The sequence below is a fragment of the Hemitrygon akajei genome, chromosome 17 (assembly GCF_048418815.1).
Source record: "Hemitrygon akajei chromosome 17, sHemAka1.3, whole genome shotgun sequence".
NCBI lineage: Eukaryota > Metazoa > Chordata > Chondrichthyes > Myliobatiformes > Dasyatidae > Hemitrygon > Hemitrygon akajei.
The window spans coordinates 40018438-40042943 of NC_133140.1; the positions used below are offsets into that span (position 1 = coordinate 40018438).

The following is a 24506-nucleotide window of genomic DNA, read 5'->3' on the forward strand; positions in this document are numbered from 1 at the left end:
CTCAACCTGTCCTCATGAGACATACTCTCTAGTCCAGGCAGCATTTTACAGAGCTGCAACATTACCTCATCACTCTTGCACTCAAATTCCTGTCTAATGAAGCCCAACACATAACCACCCTCTCAAATTGTGTCTGCAACTTTGAGAGTCTATGGATGTGGACTCCATGATCACTCTGCTCCTCCATACTGCTAACAATTCTGCCATCAGACTTGCTACTCTGCACTCGTAGTCAACATTCCAAAGTGCACTACTTCACACTTAATCTGATTGAACACCATCTGCCATTTCTCAGCCCAGCTTGGCATCCTATCAATGTCCCTTTATAACCTATGACAACTTTGTACACTATCCATAGCACCACTAACCTTCACGTTATCTGCAAGCATATGAACCCACCCTTCCACTTCCTCATCCAAACCATTTCTAAAAATCACGAAGAGCAGGGCCCTAGAGCAGTTCCCCGTGGAACACCACTGGTCACTGACCTCCAGGCAGAATATGCTCCATCTGCTGCTTCTGCACCTTCTGCCTTCGGTGGGCAAGATAAGTATGAATCCATGCAGCCAGGGTCCCCTGGATCCCATGATTTTGACCTTACTAAAATTGATATACTGTGCACCCCACTACTCTACTTTCACCAATTTGTTTTTTTACTTCCTCAAATAATCAATTTAGGCTCATGAGGTATGACCTGTCCCTCAAAAAGCCATGCTGACAATCTCTGATCAGTCTATGTTTCTTAAATCCTATCTCTAAAAATCCTCTTCAATAATTTTCCCACTAGTGATGTATGCCTGACAAGTCTATAATTCTCAGGGTTATCCCTATTAATTTTCTTGACAAAGGAATAACCTTTGCTACCTTCCAATCTTTTTGTACTGATCTTGTGACCAGTGAGGATGCAAAGATCAGCAGCAAAAGTGCAGCAATCTTTTCCCTAATTTCCCATAGAAATCTGGGGTATATCTCACCTTGCCCCGGAGACTTAGCTATCCTAACGTTTTTCAAAAGTTTCAGCACATCTTCTTTCTTAATGTCAATGTGTTCCAGCATATTGCCTGTTCTGTGTTGTTCTCACATTTGTCAATGTGCCTCTCACTGGTGAATATGAAGGACCTCATCCTTCTCCCTTACCAATATGCACCATGACTTCTGTCTGCTCAGCCTCTCCCTTGATAATACCGTCGACCTGATCTGTGTCATCCTTTACCCTGGAACCTGGGAGACAACATAACATGCAGGACTCTCTTTCACATCCTCAAAATCTCCTTAGCCATTGAATGTCCTATCACCTCTTCTCTCCCTTTCCCTCCTAAGCCACAGAGCCAAACACTGTGCCGCAGATCTGGTCGCTGCAGCTTTCCCCTGATAGGTCATCCCCAAATGGTATCCAAAGCAGTATGGTTGTTATTGGGGGGAAGGGCCAAAGGAGCACTCTGCACTATCTGCCTATTCCTTTTCCCTTTCCTGACAATCACCCATCTATCTCCCTCAGGCAACTTAAGTGTGACTACCTCCCTGTAGCTCCTCTCTATCACCTCCTCATTCTCCCGAATGAGCTGAAGGTGTTCCAGCTCCAGCTCCAGTTTCTTAACATGGCTTGCACTGTGTTTCATGTGTCTTTTGCATGTATCCCTTTAGCAGATAAACAGAAATGTTATGAAATTCCTTACTTTGAAATTGTTTCATTAAAGTATGAGGCAATTTCTTTAAATCTTTCTTTACATTATAAAGAACAAATTGACCTTGGCCAGCAGAGTGGAAATGAGGATGGTAACAGGCCTGAAGTAGAAACATAGAAAAAACTACAGGACAATACAGGCCCTTCAGCCCACAAAGCTGTGCCGAACATGTACTTACTTTAGAAATTATCTAGGGTTACCCATAGCCTTCTATTTTTCTAAGCTCCATGTACCTATCCAGGATTCTCTTAAAAGACACTGTTGTATCCACCTCCACCACCGTCGCCGGCAGCCCATTCCACACACTCACCACTCTCTGCGTAAAAAAACTTACCCTTGACATCTCCTCTGTACCTACTTCCAAGCACTTTAAAACTGTATGTAAATATTTTTGAGGACTGCAAGTTCACGGTTAGATTCTACAGCAAAACCATTCAGCTTTCGTGGTTAGCCTGGAGGCGGTAAGGTGAGACCTCACAATGTGGGAGTAAGTTCTCTTTGAAACACTCTTGCACGCTGCACAGAAAACAAGTGTCCCAGCTTCCCAGCCCTACTGACTGAAGTTAGCCAGCAGACCAGCTAATTGGCCTGAAACTCACAGTCATTGTGGAAATAAGGCCTAGTCTTTGTAAATGGATCAGTGTTCTGCCCACGGCTCATCCTATCAGTGGTGACAGCACCTCTCTGGAGATGTGATGTTCAGCTGCTTATTGAAGGTACAGACATTATTTTTACTGAAGTATGAATATACCGTGGGTTAGTCTGAGGCTCCAGGATTGACTCATTTGTGGCTTTTAGCTTTCTAAAGTACTGTCTGATTCTTCTATCCTTCATCTTGTTTATTTTCCAAGAAGCAAGTAAATCTACGCCCACACTGCATGAGGTCAGCTAGTAATTTAGTTTCAATTTTGTGTTCATGTAAGCACAATTTTGACATTGTGTTCATTCTGCGGGGATACTGTATTCTTAAACAGTGCAGAATTAGCTTTCTAATGATATTCAACTGCAATGATTTTCCAGGCTATAGAACTGTGCTGGTTTCAGACAATATTAACTAAATATGAACTTCATTGCTAAATGTTAAACTGTTGTGGAACGTTGCAACCTATTTATTTTAATAATTCAATATTAAGAAGTTTATGGTAGGCGCTAAAGAGCTCGGCAGGGAAAAGAGGTAAGAAGAACTCATACTGGTCCTCACTGAGGAGGCAGCGATGGAAATGTGAGCGGTTTCAAGTTCCTCAGAGGATCTGTCTTGGGCCCAACATATTGCTGTAATGCAAAGAAGGCACACCAGCAGCTAAGCTTCATCAGGAGTTTGAGGAGATTTGGAATGACGCCAGAGGCTCCAGCAGATTTGTACAGATGTACTGTGGAGAGCAGTCTGACCGGCCGCATCACCATCCGGAATGGAGGGTCCAATGCACAGGATCACAAGAGGCTGCAGAGTTAACCAGTTCAATCATGGGCACAAGCCACCCACCATCGAGTGCATCCTCAAAAGGTGGTCCCTCAAGCAGTCGGCATCCATCTTTAAAGATTCTCGCCATCCAACAGATGCCCGCTTCTCATTACTTCCATCAGGGAGGATATACATGAGATGAAGAAACACATTTAGTGCTTTAGGAACAGTTTCTTCTCCTCTGCCATCAGGTTTCTGAATGGTCCAAAACACTACCTCACTATTCCTCTTTCACATCACTTATTTATTTATTATTGTAATTAAAAACACAAGAATATTTTTATGTCTTGCGCTGTACTGCTTCCACAAAACAAATTTAATGACATATGCCATTGATAATAAGCCAGATTCAGATTCCCAAGAGTTTGATGAACTAGATCAAAATGGCTATGACTGACAGCTTACAAGTTTGACTGCCTCAAAACAAATGTATGAGAAATCTATGGCTTCAGGCCTTATCGTTGTAGGTGGGAGTTGTGGTGAGCAAGCTGACCAGAAGGGAGGCTAAGCTCAGCTTCAGTAGTTCTATAAAGCAGACGAGTAACCAGGAAAGAGCTAGGTGGGAAACATACGGAGTTAGTGGTTGGGATTAAAATGGAGGCCATCAGTACTCAGAACATAACTGGTGATTGAGGAAGTTGCTTTCACTGATTGGAGTGGCCTGATGTCATGAACTGGCAGGATGTATATAGGTCTCAGCCATGTGGTCTAACTGGTGGGGCACACATAGACGTAATATTTTATGTGTGAGTATTAGGGTCACAAAAAGTTTAGTGAGCTCACTCATGTGGTTTGCATCTTCAGATGCTGAATCCTATCCAGTGCATATGCCGGGCTTTCACTATGATCATTACACCGCACGCTTTGCATTCATCTGCCAACAACCTCTGTTATTAGGACGTTGATTAACGTTTACATGCTCCACTTCCACGTGGCACTGCACCAAACCTCCCATAGGTGGCAGCTCGTACCCGGATATTCAACCATAGCTCACACATGTCCGAACTATATTTTGTGGCACTGACTGACAAGCATCCCACTGACCTACAGAAGAAGTTAGTAGAACCAACTGGAGGCAGCAGTAGCTGATGGTAGAGGCTAAGATGGAGGATATCCATAAAGCTGCTTTAGATGTCTACAGCCAGTGGAGGGCAAAAACTAAAGAAAGTGACAATCGTCAACCCACCTTTGTACTGTTCAATTCTTTATTACCCTGCAGTCACTTTTGATTTACATGTTCTAAATCAGGGGTTCCCAACCTTTTTTATGCCATGGATCAATACCACTAAGCAAGGGGTTCATAGGCCCCAGGTTGAGAAACCCTGCTCCAAATGGTATAAGCATAAACCTCTTCTTTGTCTCCCCATCCAGTCACAATTATCCCCATGCCTTTCTTCTTTCAACAGCCAGCATCTGCAACTTGCCCTCTTCTCAGTACTTCCATCAGGGAAACAGTGAAGGTGAAGTTGCGTGCTTTCTGCATTGAGCACTCTCTGTCTCCAGGTAAAGTCAAGGGACTTCATTTAGCCTAAAGGCAGGATCTGCTTGGGGTGAGATGGTAGGAACAAATGGCCTCATGGTGGGGTGAAGGTAGCATGGTTGCCAGCTCGTTGGAGCACAATGTTGAGCAAGGCGTTCTGAGCAGCACACAAAATGCTGGAGGAACTCAGCAGGTCAGTTAGTATCAATGGAGGGGAATAAACAGTCTAAGTTCTGGGCAGAGACTCTTCAAAAGGACCCTGCTGAGATCCTCCAGTGTTTTCTGTGTTGCTTGGACTTCCTGCATCTGCAGAGTCTCTTGTGTTTATGGCATGGTGTTCTGTTGAGGAGTTTGAGGGGATAGATGGCAGAACATGGCTGGTACTGTATGAATAACGTAATGCTTGGTGCATCAGCTGGCTTTCACAGAGTGTGCATTACGTCAAGGAACATGGAACAACCCAGTGGCAGTGTTGCTTAGGCTTATAGCGCTGACCCTTGGTGCTTGGTTCCAAACTGGCAAAGAGCGGGAATAAAGTGAGCCTTTTCTCTTTGTTTGCTGGTAACTTGTGAGGTCAGAGTTGGGACCACTTCTTTTCATATTGTACGTCAATAATTTGGATGATGGAATTAATGGCTTTGTGGTCTAGGTTGTGCATGATATGAATATATGTGGAGGGACAGGTAGCATTGAGGAAGCAGGGAATCTGCAGAAGGATTTGGACAAATTAGGAGAATGGGCAAAAGAGTGGCAGAGGAAATACAGTGTCAGGAGGTGTATAGTCATACACTTTGGTAGATGAAATAAAGGCATAGACTATTTTCTAAATGGAGAAAATACAAAAATCGGAAGTGCAAAGGCATTTGGACGTCCTTGTACGGCATACTCTGAATGTTAACTTGTTAAGAGTTGGTGATAAGAAAGGCAAATGCAATGTTTGCATTCATTTAAAAAGAACAAGACTATAACAGCAAGGATGTAATGCTAGGTCTTTATAAGGCATTGCTAGACTGCACCTGGAGTATCATGAGCAATTTTGGGCCCCCTGCCTAAGAAAAGATGTGTTGGCATTGAGACAGTTCAGAGGAAATTCACAGGAATGATAAACAAGAAGCTCTGCAGATGCTGGAAATCAAGGTTACACACTCAAGATGCTGGAGGAACTCATCAGGCCAAGCAGCTTCCATGGAAAAGAGTAAACAGTTGATGCTTTGGGCCAATGAAGTGAGACATCAGAGTAAGAAAGTAGGGGGAGGAGAGGAAGAAATACAAGATAGTAAGTGATAGATGAAACTGGGAGAAAGGGAGGGGTGAAGTAAAGAGCTGAGAAGTTGATTTGTGAAAGAGGTAGAAGGCTGGAGAATGGGGATCTGCTCGGAGAGGACAGAAGGCCATGGAAGAAAGGGAAGGGGGAGGAGCTCCAGAAGGAGGTGATGTGCAGGTAAGGAGATACAGTGAGAAAGGCAATTGGGATTGGGGAATGGAGAAGGGGAGGGGGCAATTACCGGATGTTCAAGAAATCATGTTCATTCCATCAGGTTGGAGGCTATCCTGATGGACTATAAGGTGTTGCTCCTCCAACCTGAGTAAGGCCTCATCGTGGCAGTAGAGGAGGCCGTGGACTAGCATGTCAGAATGGGAATGGGAAGTAGAATTATAATGAGTGGTCACTGGGAGATCCTGCGTTTTCTGGCGGATGGAGCATAGGTGCTCAGTGAAGCAGTCTCCTAGTCTACGTCAGGTCTCGCTGACATACATGAGGCCACACCAGGAGCACCGGAAACAGTATATGAATCCTAACAGACTCACATGTGAAGTGTCACCTCACCTGAAAGGACTGTTTGGGGTCCTGAATGATAGAGAGGGAGGAGGTGTAGGGACAGGTGTAGCACTTGCAAGATAAGTACCAGGGGGGAGATCAGTGGGAAGGACGAATAGACAAGAAGAGTCTTATACTGAGTAATCCCTGTGAAACACAGAAAGCTGAGGGTGGGGAGGGGGAGGGAAAGATATGCATGGTGGAGGGATCCTGTTGGAAATGGTGGAAGTTGCGGATAATTATGAGCTGGATGTGGAAGCTGGCGGTAATAGGTGAGGACAAGTATGCAGAATTATGCGCTGGACAAGTATGATCCCAGGAATGAAAAGATTGACATACGAGGAATATTTGATGGCTCTGGGCTTATAGTTGCTGGAGTTTAAAAAATGAGTGGTTGGGGAATCCCATTGAAACCTATCGAATATTGAAAGGGCTAGATAGAGTGGGTGTGAAGAGGATGTTTCTGATAGTGAATGAGTGTAGGACCAGAAGGTACAGCCTCAGAATATAGACCATAAGACCACAAGACATAGGAGCAGAATTAGGCCATCTGACCCTTTGAGTCTGCTCCACCATTCAATCATGGCTGACTCTTTTTCTCCCTGCTCCTCAACCCCAGTTCCCTGCCTTCTCCCCGTAACCTTGGATACCATGTCCAATCAAGAACCTATCAATCTCTGCCTTAAATACACCCAACGACCTGGCCTCCACAGCTGCATGTGGCAACAAATTCTACAAATTCACCACCCTTTGGTTAAAGAGATTTCTCCGCATCTCTGTTTTGAAAGGGCACCCTTCTATCCTGAGGCTGTGCCCTCTTGTCCTAGACTCTCCCACCGTGGGAAACATCCTTTCTGCATCTACTCTGTCTAGGCCTTTCAACATTTGAAAGGTTTCAATGTGAGCCCCTTAATCCTTCTGAATTCCAGTGAGTAAAGACCTAGAGCCATCAAACATCCCCTGTATAATAAGCCCTTCATTCCTGGAATCATCCTTTTTAACCTCCTCTGGACCCTCTCTTTTCTAAGAAGAGAAGCCCAAAACTGTTCACAATTCTCAAGTGAGGCCTCACTAATGCCTTATAAAGTCTCAGGGATGAGGAGGAATTTTTTTAGCCAGACTCCACCATAGACTGCAGTGGAGGTCAAGTATGTGCGATATTTAAGGCGGAAGTTGATCATTTCCTGAACAGTCAGGGCATCAAAGGACATGTTGAGAAGGCAGGTATATGGGATGGATTGGAATTAGTGAGCCATGGTGCAAGGGTGGAGCAGATTTGATGGGCAGAAAGGCCTAATTCTGTTTCTTGATCTCATAAGACCATTAGACATAGGAGCAGAATTATGATATTCAGACCATCAAGTCTGCTCCACCATTCCATCAGGGATGATCCAGAAACCCACCCTATCCCATACACCTGCCTTCTTTGATGTCCTGACCAATCAATAAATGATCAATTTCCACCTTAAATATACCCCGGACCTCCAACACAGTCTGTGGCAGAGCATTCCACAGATTCACTACTCTCTGGCTAAAGAAATTCCTCCTTACGTCTGTTGTAAAAGGTCACCCCTCAGTTTTGAGGCTGTGCTTTCTAGTTCTGGATACCCCCACCATAGGAAACATGCTCCCTATCTAGTCCTTTCAACATTTGGTAGGTTTCAATGAGATCCCCTGCATTCTTCTAAATCCCAGTGAGTACAGGTCCAAAGCTGCCAGTGCTCCTCTTATGTTAACCCCTTCATTCCCCAGAATCATCGTTGTGAATCTCTCCTGGACCTTCTCCAATGACAACACATCCTTTCTGAAATATGGGGCCCAAAACTGTTGACAATACTCAAGTGCTGCCTGACTAATGCCTTATAATGGCTCAGCATTATCTCCTTGCTTTAATATTCTATTGCTCTTGAAATAAATTCCAACATTGAATTTGCCTTCTTTACCACAGACTCAACCTGTTAATTAACCTTCTGGGAGTCTTGCACGAGGATTCCAAAGTCCCTCTGCACCTCTGATGTTTGAACCTTCTCACCATTTAGATAATAGTCTGCACTATAGTTCCTTCTACCAAAATACATTATCATACATTTCACAACACTGTCTTCCAAATGCCTCTTTTTTGCCCATTCTTCCAATTTGTCAAAATCGCATTGCTTCCTCAGCACTACCTGTCCCTCCACCTATCTTTGTATCATCCGCAAACGTTGCCACAAAGCTATCAATTCCATTATCCAAAACACTGACAAACAATGTGAAAAGCAGTGGTCCCAATACTGACCCCTGAGGAACACCGCTCATGACTGGCAGCTAACCAGAAAAGACCCTTTTTAATCCCCCTTGCTGCCTCCAGACTGTCACCCATTCTGCTATCCATGCCTGTATCTTTCCTGTAACACCATAGGATTTTATCTTGTTATGCAACCTCATGTCTGCTACCTTATCAAACACCTTCTGAAAATCCAAGTAAATGATATCCACTGCTTCTCCTTTGTCCACCCTGCTTGTTACTTCCTCAAAGAACTCTAACAGATTTGTCAAGCAGGATTTCCCTTTACAGAAATCATGCTGACTTTGACTTATTTTGTCATTACTCTCCAAGTACCTCATCTTTAATAATAGACTCCAACACTTTCCCAACTACTGAGGTTAGGCTAACTGGCTTATGATTTCCTTCCTTTTGCATTCCTCCCTTCTTAAAGAGTGGAGTGACATTCGCTATCTTCCAGTTCTCCGGGACCATGCAAGGATCAAATGATTCATGGAAGAGCATGACCAATAAATCCACTACCTCTTCAGCAACCTCTCTCAGGACTCTGGGATGTAGTCCATCTGGCCCAGGCGGCTTATCCACCTTAAGACCTTTGAGTTTGCCTAGCACTTTTTCCTTTGTAATCCCAATGGCATTCACTCCTGCTCTCTGGCACTCAGAGATCTCTGGTACACGGCAGTGTCTTCCACAGTGAAGACAGATGCAAAACACATTAAGTTCATCTGCAATTTCTTTGTCCCTATTACTACCTCACCAGCATCATTTTCCAGTGGTTCAATATCAACTCTCACCTCCCTTGTACTCTTTATAGAACTGAAAGAACATTTGATAAGCTGCTTTATATTATTGGCTTGTCTTCCCTCATATTTCATCTTTTCTCTTCTTATAGTTTTTCTAGTTGCCTTTTGTTGGATTTTAAAAGCTTCCCAATCATCCAATTTCCCAATCACTTTGGCTACCTTACATGCCCTTTCCTTGGCTTGTATGCAGTCCTTATCTTCCTTTGTCATCCACAGCTGCCTACACCTGCCATTTGAGAACTTCTTCCTCTGTGGGACATATCTCTCCTGGGCCTTGTGAACTATTCCCAGAAACCATAATCTCTGCTCTGCTGTCATCCCTGCCAGATTCCTCCTCCAAAACATTGACCTGGGCAAGCTCCCCTCTCATGCCTCTGTAATTACCTTCATTCCATTGTGATAGAGATACATGTGTATTATGCTTCTCTCTCTCAAATTGCAGTATGGTCTTACGGTCTATCCAGTAAAGAAATGATAGGTGGTTCCATCAGCAAAATTTGGAACCCAAACACTAGTGGAAAGTCAGCAGCCTTCCACCTACCATGACGGGCAGTGTTCATGCTCATCCCTTTGGAAAAAGATCAGTATAAACACAGCTGTAAAGAAACATGTGTGATTGATTTCATTTGGCATATCATGTTTAATTTTTTTTTTGGCTTTGGTAAACTTTTTTTAACATTGAGGCAATTAGATTCTGTGACCAACAGGAGAGGTGACAAGGAAAAACGCGATTTATTGGTAAATGAGGAAATTGGGGATTTGCTTTTCGTAGTTGAGCATCTACACCAAATACCAGACAAGTAAAAGATGTCAAGGTTTCCTCATCTTCTACTGCGCTGCATAGCTGGGACGTCACCAGGACTTTGGGAGAAATGACTGTTTCCTTTAGAAACTCGCTGCCTGAGAGGATAGTGGAGATGGAACCACTCACCACATTTAACCCTTACATACTGTTCAGGTCAAATTTGACCCGTTTTGACATTTGACAGCAGTAAAAACACACTAAGTGCCATTTTTTTAAGCCGAAATGTGATGACTTTTCCTAAAGTGATCCAAAATGCGCAAAAATGAAAATATTTAAAAATGTTATACTTTTGTACAGGTGCTACAAATTTTTGTATATTGAGGCTGTTCCAGGTCAAATTTCACCCGCATCTATTGAAATGAATTTTAGACACTTGTTATGAGGGGATTCTTGGGCTGGGTCAAAATTGACCCGGACCATATTGTGAAGATATAGAATATGAACAGGTTGCCTGGGTTAAAAAAAGCCAGAATGTTCACTTGAAGAGTTGTGACTGACAATGTTTCAGACCAGCCACATGGGAAACTTCTGAGACGTGCATTTGGATGATCCTTCTTCTCCCTTTCCTTCTGCTAATCATTTCACGGCATCTTGAAGCATAGAACTCCTAAGTCCCGTCTTGTTTTAACATTTCATTCAGATGACGGCATTACTTCAACCCTGCACAATTTTTGCTGTAGATCTGATCTGGAACATGAGCTAATAATGCTCGATCCAAAGGTGAAATTTTTACCATCTGAACTAAACTTAATTCAGTCACCTTGCTATCTATAAAATGTAAATTTAAACAGCCAAATCTTAATTCATTGTATTTTTTCTCCACTAAGTCAATAATTTAGTTTTAATAAAGTACATTCACAAAATTAACTTGGCACAAAATTGACTTAATTTCAGAAATAGCTGAACCTTCTGGGTTCAGTTAGGTAGTACAGTGTACTAGTCAGAATTAGAATTTACAAGACTCAGATTGAAATACTTGAGGAAACTGATATATACTTCCAAAATTGTTTAAATATTTGGATTAGATAACAGCTAATTTGTAAGTTGCAGTTCAACAATGAGTTTATCCAAAGTTAATTGAAGTGCCTATATTTATCTGCACAATAAAAACATTTTGCTTTAATAGTTATCTAGTACTATTAGAAAGTATTTGAGATGAGGAGTGATTTTTGTTTTTGGTAATTTACTTGTCAGAGTGTAACTACCTCTTTTCCTGTGAGACTGCAGTGTTTACCATGTTGTATGACAGCTGAGTCTCTGTGCACCTCTAGGTTTGACTGTTCCTCGACATCACATTATTGCATGCCAGCATAAATGTGGTCTGGTTCACCCATTTCCTGAAGCATAAATATAGTTTTCACCATTGTGCAATTCCAAATAAACAGTATCAACTTACTGAAGTGAAGCCAACCATCCATTTCATTTTCTTTGAGCGGATTGGTTGGCCTGCCATGAGTTTTCATCTTCATGAGTCACATTATGTCATTTAAAGTGATGTACACAAGAGTCAGTACAGATTTGCCAACGTGGCTGCCAAATTAAACTGCTGCTGGCTTTCATTTGACTTACCCATAAACCCCTTTGGAATTTGTTTTCCATTACATGGTCTGTATCAAAAACAACTGCAGCCTGGAGGAAAACCACTGGAAGCACACATTAAATGTTTCTTGCACTTCTTAATGTGCGTTGAAAGCATGGCAGCCTCTCTAAACATGTACTGGAGGACTGTTAACAGTTAGACTAAAATGTCTGACCATAGTTAATTTTCGGAGGAATGGTTTTCACAGCAAATATTTTAGATAAATTAGCTTGCTGGCAAATGATACAGAGGCCAAAAAACCTGAGCCACAGGGATGATTGATCATCCTTGGAGACTACTCAGATTAAGTTTGCATAATACTTTAACTATGAACAAACAATACAAACATCATAAAGTTTACCTCAAAGTTAATTTCATATTTATGCTTTACAATGTATTTCATTGCAAAACTATAGCAGTAACTGAATTATGAAACATACCCGTAATAATGAAAAACAAAATGTTACATAGTGATGCCCACAGGAGCCGTATCACCCCAAAGTACAAGTGAACCTGATATGTCATACTAAAGCCTGCTAAAATGTTTAACTTGCTAAGTATGTTCAAACAATCAAGAAACAGTGGGCCAAGCCAACATTACTGCAGCTTCAGGAAATCAGAAATAAACATACAAAAAAAGTGTTGGAAATAGTTTGCAGGTCAGGTAGAGGAGAAACAGAAGTAATGTTGAAGGCTGATGATCTTAGAGACAACTAAACATTGACTTATTTCTGCCCAGTTAAAGTTATGGAAGTAAAAATTATCCCTTACATGAGTAAGTCTGGATCTAATTATGCATTTTAGAGCCCAGCCCTTCCTGCTTAAAGTGATGGCTGCTTCACATTAGCATTTCAGAATCAGAACCAGAATCAGCATTATTATCACTGACATACAGTATATTGTGAAATCTGTTGCTTTGGGGCGGCAGGACAGTGCACTACATAAAAATTACTATGTTGCAGTAACAAATACATATATAAAAACAAGTGTAAAAAAAGACCATAACGTCAGGTATTGTTTATGGGACCATGGTCTGTTAAGGAGGAGAAGAAACTGTAGCTAAAATGTTTGGCGTGTGCCTTTAAGCTCCTGTTCCTTTCTGCTGATGGTAACATTGAGAAGAGGGTACGTCCTGATGTGTGAGGGTCCTTAATGATAAAAACCACCATCTTGAAGATGTCTTCGATGGTGGGGAAGCTAGTGCTCATGATGGAGCTGGCAGAGTCTCAAATCCTCTGCAGGTTTCTCTGATGCAGTGCTCCCATACCAGTCAGAATCCTCTCCTTGGTACGTCTATAAAAATTGCTAAAGTCTTTGGTGACATACTAAATCTCCTTGAACTTCTAATAGAATCTATCCACTGGCTTGTCTTCTTCATAATTACATCGATATATTGGGCTCAGGATTGATCTTCAGAGGTGTTGACACCCAGGAACTTGAAGCTACTCCCCTTTTCCATTGGTGACGCTTTGACGAGGGCCGAATGTGTTCTCCTGACTTCCCCTTCCTGAAGTCCACAAACAGTTCTTTGGTCTTACTGACGTTGAGCGCAAGTTTGTTGTTGCAACACCACTCAACCAGCCAATCTCCTCATCACAAGTATGTGACATCTGACAACAGGAGTCAGAGTCTGGCAGCCACATAAGTACCAGAGCTGCCGTGTAAGCTCAGTCATTTGCTTATTCCAAAGGGCTACAAACAGGCTAGTTTAAATGACTGAGGACATGGTAAACAGAACATTTGTGAGGAGGTTGCCAGGACTAGAGGACCTGAATTATAGGGAGAGGCTGGCCAGTGTACCGTGGAACGTAGGACATGAGAGGTGACCTTATAAAAGGTGACCTTTCAAATTAGGAGTGGCAGGAGTAGCGGAGATGGTCATCATTTCCTCAGGTTAGAGGAATCTAAATCAAGAAGGCATAGATGCACGGAGAAAGGGGAAAGAGTTAAAAAGGGACCTGAGTGGCAACTGTTCATGCAGGGGTTGGTGAGTATATGTAAGGAGCTGCCAGGGGAAGTGCTTGAGGCAGGTATATGGAGGAGCAGGGCAAAGAAAATAGTGACTGAAGGCAGGAAATTGGAACTTGAAAGGTGGGCACCAGTAGAACATAGAACATAGAAATCTACAGCGTATTACAAGCCCTTCAGCCCACAATGTTGTGCTGGCCATGTAACCTATTCTAGAAACTGCCTAGAATTACCCTACCGCATAGCCCTCTATTTTTCTATGCTCCATGTACCTATCTAAGAGTCTCTTAAAAGATCCTATTGTATCCGTCTCCACCACCATCACTGGCAGTGCACTCCATGCACTCACCACTCTCATGCCTCTCATCATCTTGTACACCTCTATCAGGTCACCTCTCATCCTCCGTCACTCCACGGAGAAAAGGCCATGTTCACTCAACCTATTCTCATAAGCCACCCCCTCCCATCCAGGCAACATCCTTGTAAATCTCCTCTGCACTCTTTCCATAGTATCCATATCCTTCCTGTACTGAGGTGGTCAGAACTGAACACAGTCCTCCAAGTGGGGTCTGGCCAAGGTCTTATATAGCTGTGTAACCCCCTGGGTCGCCTCAGGCTCGCTCAGCTCGTTCTCGTCTAAGGGGAGCAGACTTCGGCCCCGTCAGACTGGGTAATCAGCTTGTGTGGATGCTGTGTGATGTCCCCGCCTCGCCAAAGAACAAACAGGACACCATATGCGATTAAATGATTACAATTTATAAAGGTTACTAGAACTAATTGATTAATAATGATATAGTATATATGAAGGAAAAGAAAATAATGAAAAGGCGCCAAACTTATCAAAGTCCAAACCATTTCATGCACAACTGTTGGAGCTCAATTACTGAAGTCTTCTAGCCAACATTCAATCCCCTCCGAACTCCTTGACTTGCAGCTCAGGACCACCCGAAGTGGTCAACCAAGCACATCTATCTTCATCTCCTCTCCTTGGGGTACCTCCTGGCCTCAGACCCCCGCTTGGGGTCCGTTCCTCACCCAGTTTACAGCATCACAACCTCTCTCTCTCACCCCCTCGCGCCGACTCCCCCAAAAGCCCGCCAACAATAGCTTACAGACTCAGAAGAAAGAACAACATTAATCCCAATTGGTTAACAAAGGAATACAATTCTCGTTATCAGTAAATTTTAACCCAAACAAGCTTCCAGCACTCTCTCGCAACAAAGAAGCATTCCTACTTTTAACAAAACAAAGAAGCCATTTTGATTAACATACCCAGTAACAAAGAAAAAGAAGAAACCCCCCTTTACATTACCTCACAGCTCTTGAGCACAACATTGTCAATCTGTGTAGCAGCTTTGAGTGTCCTATGGACATGGAGCCCAAGATCTCTCTGATCCTCTACACTGCCAAGAGTCTTACCATTAATACTATATTCTGTCTTCAAATTTGATCTACCAAAATGAACCACTTCACACTTATCTGGTTTGAACTCTATCTGCCACTTCTCAGCCCAGTTCTGTATCCTATCAATGTACTGCTGTAACCTCTGACAACCCTCCAAACTAACCACAACACCCCAACCTTTGTGTCATCAGCAAACTTACTAAACCACCCTTCTACTTCTTTGTCTAGGTTACTTATAAAAATCATAAAGAGGAGGAGTCCAAGAACAGATCACTGTGGAATACCACTGGTCACCAACCTCCATGTAGAATACAAACCATCTACAACTACCTTTTGCCTTCTGTGGGCAAGCCAATTCTGGACCCACAAAGCAAGGTCTCCTTGCATCCCATGCCTCCTTACTTTCTGAATGAGCCTTGCATGGGGAACGTTATCAAATGCCTTACTGAAATCCACATAGACTACATCCATGTCTCTACCTTCATCAATGTGTTTTGTTACATCCTCAAAGAACTCAATTAGGTTCGTAAGGCATGACCTGCCCTTGACAAAGGCATGCTGACTATCCCTAATCAGATTATATCTCTCCAAATGCTCATAAATCCTGCCTCTCAGGAGCTTCTCTTGCCCACCACTGAAGTAAGACTCACTGGATTATAATTTCCTGTGTGATCTCTACTCCCTTTCTTGCACAAGAGAACAACATTTGCAAACCTACAATCCTCCGGTACTTCTCTCTTCACTATTGATGATGCAAAAATCATCACCAGAGGCTCAGCAATCTCCTTCATCACCTCCCACAGTAGCTTGGGGTGTATCTCGACCGGTCCTGGCAATTTATATAATTTAATAATTTTCAAGTGCTCCAGCACATCCTCTTTCTTAATGTCTATATGCTCAAGCATTTCAGTCATCCCAACAACTGCCAAGGTCCTTTTCCCTGGTGAATACTGAAGCAAAGTATTCATTAAGTAACTCCGCTACCTCCTCCGACTCCATGCACACATTTCCACTATCGCAGCTGATTGGTCCTATTCTCACATGGCTCATCCTCTTGCTGTTCACATATTTGTAGAACGCCTTGGGGTTTTCCTTAATCCTGCTCGCCAAGGCCTTCTCATGGCCCCTTCTAGCTCTCCTAATTTCATTCTTAAGCTCCTTCCTGGCACCCTTGTAATTTTCTAGAACTCTATCAGTACTTAGTTTCTTTTACCTTTCGTAAGCTTTTCTTTTCTTCTTAACTAGATTTTCCATGTTGTTTGTATATCATGGTTCTTTTATCCTACCATCCTTTTCCTGCCTCAATGGAACATATCTATGCAGAATACCATACAAATGTTCCCTGAACACTTGCCACATTTCTGCCATGCATTTCACTGAGAACATTTGTTCCCAATTTATGCTCCCAAGTTCTTGCCTAATAGCATCATGTTTCCCCCTACCCCAATTAAATGTTTTCCAAATTGTCTGCTCCTATCCCTCTACAGCACTATGATAAAGAAGATAGAGTTGTGATCACTACCTCCAAAATGCTCCCTCACCGAGAGATCTGACACCTGACCAGGTTCATTTCCCAATACCAGATCAAGTACAGCCTCTCCTCTAGTTGGATAATCTACATATTGATTCAGAAACCTTCCTGTACACACCCAACCATCTTCACCTCATCCAAACTCCTTGCCCTAAGGAGATGCCAGTCAGTATTAGGAAAGTTAAAATCTCCCATCACAACAACCCTATTATTGCACTGTTCCAAATCTTACCTCCCTCTCTGCTCCTTGATGTCTTTGTAACTAGGGGGTTTGTAAAAACACCGGTAAGGTTATTGCCCTCTTCATTTTTCTGACTTCCACCTATACTGACTCAGTAGATAATGCCTCCATGACTTCCTACTTATCCATAGCCATGACACTATCCCTTTCAGCAATGCCACGCCCCCACCTCTTTTGCCTCCCTCCCTATCCCTTGTGATGCATTTAAAGCCTGGCACACTCAGCAGCCACTCCTGCCCCTGAGACATCTGAGTCTCTGTAATGGCCACAGCATCATAGTTCCACATATTGATCCATGCTCTATGTTCATCTGCCTTGTTCATGATACTCCTTGTATTAAAATAGACACATTTCAAACCATCAGGCTGAGTGTATCTTTGCTCTATCATCTGTCTATCCTTCCTCACAAACTCCCTACAAGCTGTCCCTACTTGTGCTCTAACCTCCCCATCCTCTTTCTCTTCACTTTGGTTTGCACCCCCCTGCAAATCTAGTTTAAACCCTCCCCAATAGTATTAGCAAACCTCCATGCCAGGTTATTGGTCCTCCTTAGATTCAAGCACAACCCGTCCTTTTTTGTACAGGTCACACCTGCCCCAGAAGAAGTCCCAATAATCCAGAAATCTGAATTCCTGCCCCTGCTCCAATCCTTCAGCCACACATTTATCCGCCACCTCAATTTATTCCTATACTCACTGTCGCGTGGCACAGGCAGCGATCCTGAGATTACTACCCAGGAGGTCCTGTTTCTCAGCTTCCTTCCTAACTCCCTGTATTCTGCTTTCACGACCTCCTCCCTTTTTCTACCTATGGCGTTGGTACCAATATGTAGCACATCTTCCGGCTGCACACCCTCTCATTTCAGAATATTGTGGATGCATTCAGGAACATCACAAAACCTGGCACCTGGGAGGCAAACTACCATCCACATTTCTTTATCATGCCCACAGAATCACCTATCTGACCCCCTAAGTAAAGAGTCCCCTATTACTGCTACCATCCTCTTTTGTTCCCTACCCTTCTGAGCTACAGGGCCAGACTCAGTGCCTGAGACACGGCTACTGTTGCTGCCCAGGTAGGTCCCCCCACCCCCCCAAGCGGTACTCAAAATGGAGTACTTATTGTTAAGGGGGACGGCCACACGAGTGGTCTCCACTACATGTGATCTCCCTTCACTCTCCTGACAGTCACTCACTTATCTGTCTCCTGTGCCCCTGGTGTGACCATCCGCCTGTAGCTCCTATCGATCACCTCCACACTTTCCTTTAACAAGCTGAAGGTCATCGAGCTGCAGCTCCAGTCCCTTAACTCAGTCTCTAAGGAGCTGCAGCTCGATGCGCCTGGTGCAGGTGTGGACATCAGGGAGGCTGGAAGACTCCTGGATATCCCAGATCTGCTACCCAGAGCAGAAAACTGGCCTTGCAATCATACACACTATTCTTAAGTTAGAGGAAAAAAAGAGATATGAAAGTAATTTACCTCCTTACCTTGCCGAGGCCTGTCCGCACCAAAACCCTACTATGACTCACGCTCCTTCGATGACTGATCTGTGAGGTAGTATCTCCCTTTTATCCCAGAACCTTCTACGCAGCCTTGTGTGGTGATGAGCTTCTCCCAATCGAATCTCCCACTGACAGAAACTCCTCGCTTTTTAACTCTTTTCAGCGGCCTTGTGCGACAATGAGCTACTGTGTCTGTGCACTTCTCCCAGTGGAATCCCAATGTTGCACGAACATGTTGAGCTGAAGGTCTTGTATTTGTACTGTATTTCTCTATGACTCTATAATATGATAAAATGTGCTGTGATACAATTTGCTGACTTGGAATAAACTATGACATCAATTTCTGGATCTCTGTTTCTCTCTGTGCCTTGAATTTGCCATCAAATTTGATGCCAAACACATATAGTTTCACTGTGTCCCTCACACCAAATCTGGGTTACATACTTTATCTGGTCTTTTCTTATTGTAAAATCCCATGTATGATGGAGACTTCCTTTGTAATTTCACACACCAATACTGTATTACTTCTGCCTTGAAGACACAGCTAATTGAAATATGACAAATTTATTTATAATTTTTCTGTTGATGGTTTAGGTTCAGCGGACATAAATAAAGCAAAATTGTAAAATGCATCCTCATAAGTAAATTTAACAAAATTTTTACATTTAGATAACCTCTCTTCAAGAAGAGTCATTAGACTTAATTTAATTTTGTTGTCTACCTACAAAGTGACTTCATTCAGTGCAGAATGTAATTAAAATATTAAATATACGATAAAAGAATTATCCAGTGGTGAAGTAACGCTTCTGGTGCTCATTGAGTTATTTTTTTCTTCAATATGGCTCAAAAGATGTGCCGTCTGTTAATTAAATACTTTACTTTGCTGGATGGTCTTTTTCCTTAGGGTGCTGTATCTTGCTTCCAGACATGCTTGTATATTATTATGTGGGGATCTCATGTCAAATTTGTTTGATAGACATTTAGCCTCTAGCTCAAATTTGCATTCTTCATATTCTGACAAAATAGAAGATTCTTAGGGGACAGTTCAATTAAGTTATCTTTGAGGCTTAAATGTTGCCGCAATTTAGTGCCAATAGATTCCATTTAATTTGTAGGAAGCGCCGCCCCCCCCCCCCCCCCACCACTCACTCTGCATAATAAATGTGCACAGAGAGGATGGTCAGTGGTGTGGATTATGGTGCTGGATCTGGCTTGGTAATTGTTTTAATGAGCTGCTCTGCACTGTTGGTTTGGTTGGCTAATTATTATTGTTGTATCTACTAAGACAAAATCAAAAGCTTATCTTGCATACTGTTCATACAGATCAAACCTTTTCACAGTGCATTCAGGTAGGATAAGGTTAAAAATGTACAATAATGTGTTATTGTTAAAGAGAAGGTACATTGGAGGTGAACAATAAGGTGCAAGAGAATAATGAAGTAAATTGTGAAGTCAAGATTCCATCTTGTGGTACTAGAGAATAATTTAATTGTTGCTTTACATAGTGGGATAGAAGCTATCATTGACACTCGTGATACACCCTATCCTCATTATATGCATCTTCAGACTATGCGGATTCACAGTTATGTGAGGAGTCTATTTCTACCAATGTCTCCTTATATATGTCCAAAACTCACAGTTATGTGAGGAGCACTGCTTTCCCGATATCAAGTCCTGGGCCATCAGCCAAGGTGTTAAGAACCACCTTAACACTTGAAGAAAAGTCGGAAATTATAAACAGGGTGGCGTCAGATGAGACCTGGCTTTTTTGGAAACATATGCTGAAACACACTTACATAAGGAAGGACGGAAAAACTGTGTCAGGTTTCCAGGCAGCAAAGGATAGATTGACTTTGCTTATGTGTTCCAATGTCGAAGGAGACTGTAAGATGAAGCCTCTCTTGGTTTACCATTCACTAAACCCCCGTGCTCTTAAGGGTTTGAGTTAGAAAGTGCTTCCTGTCCACTGGGCAGCTAACAAGAAAGCATGGGTCACTTTGGAGATTGGTTTGCTAATCATTTTGCTGTTGAGGCTGAACACTACTGCCAGGAAAAGAATCTTGCCTTTAAAGTTCTTTTGTTGTTTGACAATGCACCAGCCCATCCTAAACATTTGGACAGCATTCATCCTAACGTAATAGTGTGTTTCTTGCCGCCTAACACAACATTGCTGATTCAATCACTCGACCAAAGTGTGATATCCACATTCAAGGCCTGTTTTTTTATGGCGAGCTATCTCTCAGATGCTGCGAGCAACAGACGATTTTGAAAATCCCGGGAGTTTACCAATGGTGAGGGAATGGTGGAAGTCCTTCAACATCAGACATGCCATCAACAACATTGATGAATCCTGGAAAGAGGTCAGGTCTGTGAGAGTTCTGTGAGTCTTCCTTCACCCCTTGCTGTCCTTGATGATCCTGATGACCCACAACCATCCACCTTATCCATGTAAAGCTGCCTGTCACCACAACAACCACTCATCTCCCGGAGTGAACACACCTGCCATTGTTGGTGAGTACTGCACACCCTCGTATGTTAACTTTCTATGATTTATTATGTTAAATATTACCTTACATTGATGAAATATAATACAAATGTTGTCTTGTGGTACTACTTTTAAGTCATATTGGTATGAAAATGTGAATAAATTGTAGATAAAGCACATTTGGGAAGCCTTCCAGAATGCATCCCTGTTTCCTCCATTTAAATAATTATTCACATAATGCGTCGACCGCGAGGAACGTATCCCCTGCATATATCGAAGATAGGGTGTACGTGCTTTGAGGCTTCTGCATTTTCTGCAAAGTGGAAGGGGGAGAAGAGAGAATGTCTGGATGGGCAGGATCTTTGATTATGCTGGCTGCTTTACTGAAGTAGCAAGATGTATAGAAAGAGTCCATAGAGGGAGGGCTAGTTTCCACAATGTACTGAGCTGAGTCCACAGCACTCCACAGTTTGTTACAGTCACATGCAGAGTAGTTGCCATACCAAGCCAACTGACCTCTTGCACTAAGATGGACTTGTTTCTGATTTCGCTGTCTGTTCTGCACGCTCTCTGAACTTCCGTGCCTATGATGCAGCTTCAAGCAAATTTTTCATTGTCCTTGTACCTCATTGTACTTGTGCACATGACAATAAATGAATTATTTTCAAAAAATGTTCCATTTTAATTTTAAAGAATTTGTTTGTTTGAAATGTAATATATTTTGCATTATTGAAGAATATCAGCGTAATTTGTCACCTTACTTTGGATTCTCATTGTCAAAATGGATAATGGACATTTCTCTCTGTGATCTATTGTAAGGAACTCTGCGTATCTTGCTCCATCTGCTGGCTGCTGACTGTGTGGTAAAACAGTCTGAGAAACAGGCAGAGTTCAATGTGGAGGGAGACTTCCAATACTGTGGCAAATTTATACAAATTGGCAGTGCATCTGAAGCACTCAACCAGAAGCCAGACTCACTTTCAGATTTTAGATCTGAAAAGTTGTTTTGCAGCAAGAAGTGAGAGGCCTGTGACAGTTCCTCACTGAGCTGAGGACCATGGTCTAAGTGGTTGAAAAGGAGCAGATGCCTATGTGTCAAAAGGGTGGGTTGGCACCAGGATTAAAATGATTTCTAAGCTATGGAAAAGCCCTTTTGCTCAATTTATATATAGATACATATATTTCCTATTAAAGAAAATAAGCAGTTGGGAAAGGAGCAGCAATGGCCTCTTTTAGGACTTCACAACCACTGGTGAAAGTGAGCCTGACATGTTCTACTAAAGCTGATTGGTTCAGACACTCATACGAACCTGCCTGATGTTCATCTCTCAGTTGCCTGTTCTTCCACTGAGAAAGGGGAAGTGAGCAGCTGCAGGTTTCCCTTGCACAGTGCCAGTTGGCAACTATCTCCAGTGTTATTGGAAATAGATGTTATTAACTAATTATAAGACCACATGTGATCTCCATTGGCAGCTGGAACACTGAATATCACTACAGCCGGTTAATGGGCTGGGTAGCATGTTTTGAGAAATTTGTAATTCGACCAACCTCTTTAATGTACCAATGTCAAGAAAATCATATGATATTGCTTAAGATTCCATTCAAGGAAGTGAAGTAATAGGGCATTTTTTTATCAGTAATGTATTATAACAGATTAGCTTTATACTTCACGTGTACATTCAAATGTATAGTGAAATGCATTGTTTGTGTCAAATCCAATCAGTGAGGGCTGTGGTGAGCAGCCCACAAGTGTGACAAAGCTTCTGGCCCTAATAGATCATCCCCACAACTGACCAACCCTAACAAATACAGTATGTTTTTGGAATACGGGAGGAAACCAAAGCTCCTGGAGGAAACCTGCGTGGCCATGGGGAGAAGATACAAACTCCTTACAGACAGTGGTGGGAATCGAATCCTAATTTTACAGAGTTCAAAGTAAATTTATTATCAAAGTACTTGTATATTAGATATGCAACTCTGAGATTCATTTTCTTGTAGGCATACTCGATAAATCCAGAATAGAATAATAATGATAGTAGAATCACTGTAAGACTGTACCAACTGGGCGTTCAACCAACGTACAAGAGACAACAAGCTGTGTAAATACAAAAAGGAAGAAATAATAACAAATAAATAAGTAATAAATATGAAAAATATGAGATGAAGAGTCCTTGAAAGTGAGTCCATAGATTGCGGCAACATTTCAGTAATGGGACAAATGAAGTAGAGCAAGTTTATTCCCTTTGTTCAAGAGCCTGATTATTGAGGGGTAATAACTGTTCCTGAACCTGCTGGTGTCAGTCTTCAGGCTCCAGTCCCTTTTTCCTGATGGTAGCAGTGAGAAAAGGGCATGACCTGGGTGGTGGGGGTCCCAGATGCTGTTTTCCTACGAGAACGCTCCATGTAGATGTGCTCAATGGTGGTGAGGACTGTATCCATCACTTTTTGTAGGATTTTCCATTCAAGGGCGTTGGTGTTTCCTCACCAGGCTGTGATGCAGCCAGTCAATATACTCTCCACCACACATCTGCAGCAGGTTTTCAAATTTTCAGGTGTCATGCCGAATTGCCAAATCTTCACAAACTCCTGCCATGCTTTCTTCACAATTGCACCTAGTGCTGGGCCCAGGACAGGTCCTCTGAAATGATTACAGAGAGGAATTTCAAGTTGCTGACCCTCTCCACCTCTGAAGCTCCCAATGAGGACTGGCTCATGAATCTCTGATTTCCTCCTCCTGAAGTCAATAATCAGCTCCTTGGTCTTACAGATACTGAGTAAAAGGTTGTTGCTGTGGATCCCCCCTCCCATCTGCTGATTCGTCACCACCTTAGATTCAGCCTATGACAATGGATGTTGTCTACAAGGACTTGGGTGACAAGGCCCTGCATGATAGGTTAGATCATGCTGGGATTGAGGATAACTTAGCCATTTGAATACAACAATGGCTTTGTAACAGGAGTCAGAGGGTAGTATTTGAGATTTTTTTTCAGATTGCAGGCCTTTGACTAGATTGTCATTTACTGAATATTAATGATCTGGATGAAAATGCAGGTGGCATGTTTTATATATATGCAGTTGACACAAAAATTGGTGTAATAGTGTCAGGAAATGTAGGGAGGCTTGAGCCAAAAGCAGAGCAGCAGAGACAACTTAGCAGTGATTGATAACTCTTAATAGGCATCGAGGGCACGAGCCCATGATTGACTCCATTGCTTTTCTTCAATTGAGGTGTTGAGCAAAGTACAAGTCAATGAGGACGAGAATGGAGGATGGGAAGGTGTTTACCTCCACCTTCCTGTGTTTGACTGTGGTTCCCCTCTCTTGCTAACTGCTTTAAGAGGAAATTGCGGGGATCTTGGAATCCATATTTCAACAATTAATCCGAGAGGCTGTGGCCTTGTTTTGGGGAAATTCAGGGTTCATGTTGCATGAACTTCTGCATTCTGGTTACTCTATTTTTGCTGTTTTTGAGTGGT

General features: G+C 42.6%; 1 long non-coding RNA gene across 1 annotated transcript in view; it reads left to right on the plus strand.

Annotated features, from left to right (window-relative positions):
• The first annotated feature begins 2248 nt into the window (after positions 1–2248).
• Positions 2249–24506, plus strand: part of LOC140740981 (uncharacterized) — a 76344-nt gene continuing 54086 nt past the window's right edge. Inside the window, exon 1 of the long non-coding RNA XR_012101974.1 lies at positions 2249–2401. This is a non-coding gene — a long non-coding RNA (uncharacterized lncRNA). The remainder of the gene's footprint in view (positions 2402–24506) is intronic.